The sequence below is a fragment of the Sminthopsis crassicaudata genome, chromosome 3 (genome assembly GCF_048593235.1).
Source record: "Sminthopsis crassicaudata isolate SCR6 chromosome 3, ASM4859323v1, whole genome shotgun sequence".
In the NCBI taxonomy this organism is placed as follows: Eukaryota; Metazoa; Chordata; class Mammalia; order Dasyuromorphia; family Dasyuridae; genus Sminthopsis; species Sminthopsis crassicaudata.
The window spans coordinates 634595162-634604123 of NC_133619.1; the positions used below are offsets into that span (position 1 = coordinate 634595162).

At 43.7% G+C, this 8962-nt stretch overlaps 1 long non-coding RNA gene across 1 annotated transcript; it reads left to right on the forward strand.

The window, feature by feature from the left end:
• Positions 1-579: 579 nt before the first annotated feature.
• LOC141564270 (uncharacterized) lies at positions 580-6812 on the forward strand. Its single transcript, XR_012488606.1, has 3 exons — positions 580-657; positions 4409-5361; positions 6647-6812. It is a non-coding gene; the product is annotated as an uncharacterized LOC141564270 (long non-coding RNA).
• Positions 6813-8962: the final 2150 nt, after the last annotated feature.

Genomic DNA, 8962 nt, shown 5'->3' on the forward strand with positions numbered 1-8962 from the left:
AACTTAGATCATCGCAGCCGCCTCTCAAGAGGGGTTAATGCAGGTGGGGAGAAATTGGAAAATGAAGCGGGCCTGTGGCTTCTTGACTCCCCCGCCCCGCCCCCCTGGGCGGGGTCTAAGGCAATTCCCTGCGGGCGTCAGGTAGACTGCCTTTTTCACTAAGATCCGCCCCCAAGATCTTTGGCTAATCATCGCACAGGGGCCGGGCACCAGTGGGTGACGTCACCATGACGCGTTACTCCACGGCGACCATCTTTATTCCTGGTGGCCCCAATTTGGGGCCTGCGACTGTACTTCTTGGGTTGCTTTGGGAGCCGCCACCGCAGCTACGACTCTACGTCATCAGGAGAGGTGGCGCTCGCTGCAAAACACTAAGGGCGCAAGAGAGAGGGAAGCTAGTGCAGGGAAACGCCCCGGAAGTGGAAGGCCCGCTTGACTGAGGGTTGGGACCAAAAATCTGTTTACGATAGGCAGGTTGTTTTTCCGCAGACTCTGTTTTGATCTGGCGCATGCGTACTTACAGCTTCCCAAGGACCAACTCCGGGAGGGGGGCGGGACGTTGCTATGGTGATGGATGCGCTCGAAATTCCCTGGGGATCCGCGTGCTGATCTCGGATGCTGGTCGTGGGCTGGACATTCAGGGAGGGATGGGTGCAGGTAAGATTAATAAACGCAGAAAGGAAAGTCAGGAGAAAATGAGGGAGCTAGCTCCTTCCCACGTGCCCTAATGGGGTCCGTTCCATTTGCAGACGGTCCCTCGCCTTATTTGCATATCGTTTGCATAGCGTTGGAAGTATTCCCAGGCTGTTGAGCGCGGGGGCTGCTGAGGCAGTGAGTTTATGGAGACCAGCCCCTTCCAGCCACGCCTAGCCTAGCACTAGGCGCATTCCGCATACAGTAACTGCTGAAGAGCAGAGACTGAGCTAAGTAATGTATATAATATATACATTGTATATAATATGTTGTATGTAATAAACCAGCTTCGAATATAGAGAGTCTAAGGGAAAACAATGTATCTGATAAAAGAAGCCTGGAAAGGAATATTGGAGCCAGGTTGTAAAGCTCAATGCCAAGATTCATATTTGATCCTAGAGATAGTCGCCTAACCCTAGAGCTAACAATTTGTTCAGAATCTTTGTGACTTCTTTGGGGTTTTCTTGGTAAAGACACTGGACTGGTTTGTCCTTTCCTTCTCTGGCACGTGTTATCGGATGAGGAAACTAAGGTAAACAGGATTAAATAGGTGTGCAGGTTGAAAAGGATATTCCCCCCCCCCCAAAAAAAAAAAAAAAAAAAGGAATGGGGTCGTAGACCAGTATTGGGAGGAGTCTCAAAAGAATTTGCAGGCCTTGGAGAGACTTACATGATCTGACGCTGAGTGAAATGAACAGGACCAGGAGATTGCTGTATGCTTCAACCACAATACTATGTGATGATCAATTCTGATGGACCAAATCAGTTCCAATAGAGCAGTAATGAACTGAACCAGCTACACCCAGCGAAAGAACTCTGGGAGATGACTACGAACCACTACATAGAATTCCCAATCCCTCTATTTTTGTCCGTCTGCATTTTGTATTTCCTTCACAGGCTAATTGTACATTATTTCAAAATCCGATTCTTTTTGTACGGCAAAACAACTGTTTGGACAAGTATACATGTATTGTTTTTAACTTATACTTTAACATATTTAACATGTATTGGTCAACTTGTCATCTGGGGAGGAGGGGAAAAATTAGAACAAAAGGTTTGGCAATTGTCAATGTTGTAAAATTACCCATGCATATATCTGGTAAATAAAAACTATTAAATAAAAAAAAAGTGAAACATAAAAAAAAAAGAATTTGCAGGCTTGAATCCATCTCCCAAGTCAAGGGGCAAAGTTTATTATAATTGTAATGCCAATTGAAACAGGCTAAGTTCCAAAAGAATTTAGCAAAGCACCAGGAGCGGAAAAGATAAATTTATTGGAAAAGAGAAAGATCTAGTTCTTCTTGTCACTGATATGCTAATTTTATGGCTTAGAGTTAGAATTGAGGAGTAGTCTGGAATTCACCTGATTATTGAGTTTTATGATTTAGAGTACAGTAGCATCCTAAGATTAAGGCACCTCAGGATTACTGCTCCATTTCCCCCAGAAAGCTACACCCTATCACAGGGACACTGGTAGTAAGTATCTATGGTCAAATTTGAATTTAGATCTTTCTGCCCAGGCGCTGCACTCTGACCATTGTACTATCCCCACTACCCTTGAATAGGGAACTTCTGGAAGTTATTAAGGAGGGAAATGGCACGATCAGATCTGTGCTTGACTACTGTTTTGCAGAATGAATTAGAGAAAAGGAAGAGACTTGAAGTATGGAGAATGATTAAGAAATTATTGCAATAATCCCCAGGAGAGAAGGCAAGAGCCTGATATGTGGAGAAAAGGATAGTAAGAGATCCAGTGGAGAATGGTGGTGACTGGAAGAATGAGAGTGAACTTGATAGAAATTGAGCTGTTGGGAAGAGGGGAAAGTTTGAGGGAAAAAAGGGAACAAGTTCTGCTTTGTGCCTTTTAAATTTGAAGCAGCACAGGCTCAGACACTCCCCTTTCCCAAACCCTATTAAACTTATTTCTGAGTATGCGATAAATATTATCAAAAAAAGATCTCAAGAGAGACCCTGTGGCTGAATATAGAGCTCTTGGAGGCCTCTCTAGAGAGATAATTGAATCCATGGGAGCTGATGTTTTGTTTTGAAAAGGGAAGAAGGCCCTCAGTCTTAAGGGACACCTACTGCTGGGAGATGATGTGAGTAGAAACCATAATTGAGAAAATGATGTCAGGAAGAGCAGCCACCTGTGCCAGAATTAATACTGTGTGGAAGGCACTCAGACCTCAAGTTTCAGCATGTCCCAAAAGAGCGAAGAGAAACCACAGTATTCTTGTAAAACAAAATCAAAACAAAAAAAAATATGACGGAGACATCAGCAACTACGTCAACTTCCTATTTCTCTAAAACAGGCAAAATCAAGGCAAAATCATTTGATCTGGCCCACAAGGTAGACCACAGGTGATAACAATTTCCCACTGCTTGAATTCTTTACATTGAAAATCTTGAATGGGCCACAAATGATGTTATAAATATGCAAATGGCCCTTGGTAGAAAAGGTTCCCCACCCCAGTTCTAAAGCTTTTCTGAGAGTGGACAGTCCATTTTGCTTGGAGGGGGAAAGAAGAATTTTTTGCAGATATTTCTTCATGGTGACACAATGGCTTGTGCTGTGGAGACAAGAACCCTCCAACTGCAGACTTCCTGGCTCCCTCTGTAATACCAGAGAAACTGAGGCAGACAGAGATTAATTTTTAATGTTTAATGTAGAGAGTTTAGCTGATCAAATGGGGCTCATGTCCAAAGCATTTGGTGCAGATAAACTGAGGCAAGGAACTTACAGGGTTTTAGCTAACTAGGGTTTACAAACAGAATACATAACCTAAATATACAATCTTATAGGAGAAACAAAGGCAGATAAGGGGGACAAGGATTGGAGGGGGTCACACAGCCATAATTCCAGGAAAGAATCATAACTTAATCCTGACAGGATATAGGTCAAGATAAGAAGGGCAAGGGCAAGAGACAGCAAGGTGAGAGACAATAATCAAACAGAAGGGGAATTATCCTAGCAAGGATTGAGATCTGGAATTTATGACACAATGGTACGGAAAGGTGATCAGAACTCCAAGGTTTTTCCTGACTCAATTTTCCCAGTCCTAATAGCAAGGAAGGGGGAGGGTGGTGATAAGTTTTTTATTCAGGGCATAACACCTCCTCCAGTGCAAGTATCCTTCCCCAAATTACTTTGTGTTCATTTTATATGTGTTCTACACTGTTTCCTCTATTAGAATACAAGTTCCTTGATGGGGAGGACTGTTTTATCTCTGTATCACCAAGCAAGGTGATTGACATGTAGTAGACATTTAATAAAGCTTAATGATTAATAGACTGACTGTTGATAATAAACATTTGCGTTGTAGCACAGCGCTACACTTAAAGGCTCCTCTCCAGCTGGAAGGGTACTTTGCACATGTTAAAAATGTTAAGATCCAGAAGGTTCCATGTATAGCTTGTGAGCAAGCTATACAATTGTAATTCCATATAGGGACAAGGACTTAGAGAAAGGTCACATCAGCTGACGATTCTGTTGTACAAAACGAGATATTGAGCCGTTGAATTAATAAACTGATAAAAATCATCCCCCAAACAAGAAGTGGAACAAAGGTAATTACAAGCACTGAGTGCACATGCTTAATGAGTTGATTAATTTCCCCATATTCTCCATACATTCTTGTGAGCAAGTTGGAATTATGTGAGAAAAGTTACTGAATGTCTAATAATAATTTTTTTCTACTCTATCTTCTCCCTCCAGGCCTTTGTATTGGCCATAGCCTGTGCTGAGTGCTCTGTCCTATTGACTTTGCAAAAGGAAGAGCCATGGCTTCATCTGAGACAGGAGTGCAAGAAATGGTGGGGGATGATGCTTGAATGATGTGAGATGAGAGGGAAGGGAGAGAAGAAATGCCTCCATTTTTTCCCAGTGAAATATGAGACAAGATTCTTGGCCGAAAAATGTCCGGAGAGGGGGTGCCTCCAAGAAGCTTGCGGAAAAATAAGGTTTGGAACAGTCATTGTGGGGAATCGGAGAGCAAGCTGATTATGGAGCAACAGAATTCGTGCCTCGCTGCAGTGAGGGTGCAGTTGAGATTAGAGAATATAAATTTGCTGTTGGCTCCATCTATGCATGTCAGCTTTCTGATCACAAGATATAAGGCTGAAGAGAGGGAGCAATGTCACGTCACGGGATCATGGGACTACAGCTACAGACTTGATTGGGACCTTCAAAGCACTTTTTTTTTTTTCAACTTTTTAAAAAAATGTTTTCCCCAGTTACATATAAAACAATGTTTTTTACATTTGTTTTTAAAACTTTGAGTTCCAGATTTTCTCCCTTCCTCTCCTCACTAAGAAAGCACTTGTGAAATTACATAAGACATTTCCATAAAAGAAAACGTAGATTTCTCCTTCTCCTTCCCCCCAAAAAATCCTCAAGGAAAAAATAGTGTGGAAAAAAAGTATGCAAAGCATCTTATAGATGAGGCCAGGAGTTGCTCTCAGTTGCTCAAATTCACAAGGAAATGGTCAGTGACACTCAGGATTCAAACCTGGTTCCCTGGATCCAAACCTAAGAGTCTTTCCACTGAGCTTCTTGTCACTTTGCTTGCTTCTTGTCTCGCCAGCTCAGATTTAAGCCAGTGGAAGAGGGGAATCCTGGAGATCCCAAAGGAGTTTGGACAGTTGTATGGTTCTGAACACTGGTGTGCAGTAAGTTCTTGCTGATATAGGAGGAGTTGGATTGGCTTGCACATATATACGTGGAGATGACCTGTATGGGCTGTCCCATGGAATGGATACAGAGCTCTCCTGGCAACTTTGGGGGGGCTCCATCCTGAAAGCATTGGTGCTTTGGGGTGATGCAGTAAACCTGGGACCGCTGCTCCCCCCAAAGGAGCAATGGGGGGGTGCTGAATCAGCAGCAAGTTTGCATCTCCCAGGGGTGGGGCAGAAGCCTCCTGACTGCTAGGCCAGCTGTAATTAGACTGGGGCTTCCTCCTCTTTTTTGTCTCCTTTTTCTCCTCTTCCCAGAGGAGTTTTCTGCCATCTTTGACCATGTATGATAAGGAAGGGAAAACATGCAATGGGAGGACCAAGAAATCTGCTAAGTTCTTCATCCCCAGACAAGTGGGAGGAACAGGGGAGAGACTTTGAGTTTCAAAATAGAAAATTGAAGGAAATTCCCATATCTATAAGTGTAGCTCTGCCCAAGGACTGCCCCTGATAAACCAACTTACTTTATACCCTCCTGAGTCCCTTATATCTTTGCAGCACATAGTGGGTGATCCCCAGATGACCTGCTTTGTGTTTGTGTGGCCAGAGCTAAGATCTCCCCCTAGTGGAGAGCGAAGGGTGAGCGCCCCATCCCCGGGAGCTGGCCAGAGTGGGCACAGGAAACTCCTCCAGCCTTGGCTCTTGTCTGGGGTTCATTGTGCTTTTCCAAAATCTGATTTCTCTCCTTTCATGGAAGTGGGATATGGGGAAAAGACCCAGTTTGGGATCAGAGATCCAGGCTTTGCCCCTTTATTAAGTAAACCATTTAACTTTCCTGAGCCTCATCTGTCAGATAATACCCATAATACCCACTCCACAGGGCTTTTGCCAGGATAAAATGAGATACCCGGCATGAAATGACTGTATGTACTGAGGCAGCATGGTAGAAAGGGGGCTGGATTAGAATTTTCCATCTATTAACTGGATCACTGACATGAGACCTTTCTGGGTCTCGTATTCCTAATTCATAAATTGGGGGTAGGGATGGAGGGGGTGGATTCATCAGTCTCTGTTGCCCCTCCCAGCTCTTAAATATCTGTTCCTTTGTTCCTGTGATCTGTCATAAGTTTTACATTTTAGCTCTCTGTCCTGCTGCCAGGAAGCCTGTCTGGAAAGCTAAGGAGGTTGAGTCACCCTTCTTTGTCCTCTACTTGAATTTTCCCTAAGAAGCCCATGAGGTATCTGTATTCTAATCCTGGTGTTTTTCTGCATGTTTGGACAGGGACTTGCATCATTTTCTTGGCCATCTTTAAGCCCGCAGAGCGAGAGACAAGCAAGCTGGAACCAGGATAAATTTCCTAATTTGCTCCTTGAAAAGCTTTCATTGTCCTCTCCCAGAACCTCCTCTCTCCAGTTGCTATAAAATATATTCCCACTGATTCCACCCAGGATAAATTGTCTCTATCCATTTCTTGGAGCAGTGAGATCAAGAGAGATCATTTTGCCAATATTCTTGCGCTGTGCTTCCTGGGAATCATTCATGATAAGGGGTGGCTGTGACTGGGAGGTGGGGGCTGGGAGAAGTGCAGTGGGGGTGGACTGGGAAGAGAGAGGTATTAGTGGAGGGCAGTAGGAGTACCATAGGAATGGGTCCGCTTAGCAGCCTTCATGGGCTGTGCTGGAGAAGGAAAACCTTTGAATTCTGCTGGGAGAGCAAGGGCTCTTCAAAGCAGAGGAGCCACATCCAGAATACAGATGCTCGCAGCTGGGCTCTGCTGATTGTTCCTGCGTGAGAAAGAACCAGACTCCTGTGGGCCGCCCTTTTAGGCAGACAGACGGCTCTGCCAGAGGATCAGACCTGTTTGCCAGGGCTCTGTCTACATCAGCCTCTTGTGTTTGTGGCACCGAAGAGCGTTTTCTATGCTTGACTTAGCAGGGAGCACATGGGATCCAACATGGAAATGTGTGTTCATTTCCAAGAGAAATACAGAAGGTCATAGGATGCTGTGTTCTGCATCCAGCATTCCCATCCGATTCGCATTTATTTAGCACAATCACACTGTATGGCACATGAGTTCTGTGAGCCTGGTCAAGACACTTTACCCCTGGTTGTCTGTTTCCTCAGTGCCAAAATAGGCATATCATAACACTGCATTCCCAGGGTGGTTGTGTGGCTCAAAGGAGATAGCACCAAAAGCCATTTGGAGATTTTATTTTTATTATTATTATTTTTTTTACTGAGGCAGTTGGGGTTAAGTGACTTGCCCAGAGTCACACAAATAGGAAATGTTAAGTATCTGAGGTCAAATTTGAACTCAGGTCCTCCTGACTCTAGGGGCTGGTGCTCTATCCGCTGAGCCACCTAGCTGCCCCCACCATTTGGAGACAGTAAATCATCATATCAGTGTTTGTGATGGTGATGGTCATATGCTTGAGTCTGTGGTAGTCTCTAAGGATATGAAGACTAATAATAATAATAGAGACAGTCCCTGTCCTGGAGAAGCTTAGTATGTTCTACTGGCAGCTAGGTGGCATAGTGAATAGCATGCTGGTCCTTGAATCTGGAGTTCAGATTTACCCTCAGATACTAAGCTGTGTGTCAAATTATAATATCATACACTTTCCCCCTGAGTTGTGTTAAGAATGAAATTACATGTTATTTATAAAGCACTTAGTATAGTGCCTGGCATACAGTAGGTACCTAATAAATGCTTCTTTCTTTCTTCTCTCTTCCACTTATTAACATTTTTAATCTCTGGGATTTTTTTATTGCAATTTCCACTCTACTGGCAAGATGGGTCCCCAAAGCTTACCAACATCTTCCCCTTCAAGATTCTAGGGGTACTCTTGAGAGGTTCAGGTATTTCTTCTAACGTCTTGGTTCAAGCTCCCATTCTGGTGCGTCCTTTTCACTATTGTTGTGATTGATTAGGGCCAATATAATTTAACCCATGGATATCTTCTTCATATAGATAGCTTATTAACAGTTAACAATTAGCTTCTAATGTATAATGCAGGGGTTCTCAAACTAAGGCCAGCAGGCTAGATGCAGCCTGCTGAGGATGTTTATTTGGGCTCCTGGTTATAGCAAATGGGCTGAGGGGAGGAGACAGAGTTGAGGTTTTGTTTTTACTGTAGTCCGGCCCTCCCACAGTCTGAGGGACAGGGAACTGGCCCCTATTTAAATAAAGTTTGAGGACCACTGGTATAATGTATCTGAAATTGGAGGCACCTTTTCTCTTCCTCAGTTCTTGGGGAGGATGATTCCAAATCAAAAAGGTAACTGTAAAACATTTCCACCAAGTCTACTCCCTGTTGGATGGATTGAATGAATTACATTTTGCTCACAGGACACAGCATCTCAGAAATCCAGGCAATGTACTTCTGGATTGGGTCAAGCAGGTGGCTCCTCAGGACTCTGCTTCTGGACTTTTATTGTCTCTTCTAACTTTTCAAAGCTTACATGTTTGTAACCTAGACCCTGGAATACAAAAAGAAAAATGAAATGGCCTCTGCCTCGCAAGACCATCAATTTAAAGTTCACTTCTTTTATGTTCCTGGTTTTGTTACCGTGTAACTATGCAGAATAGGTTCTAAT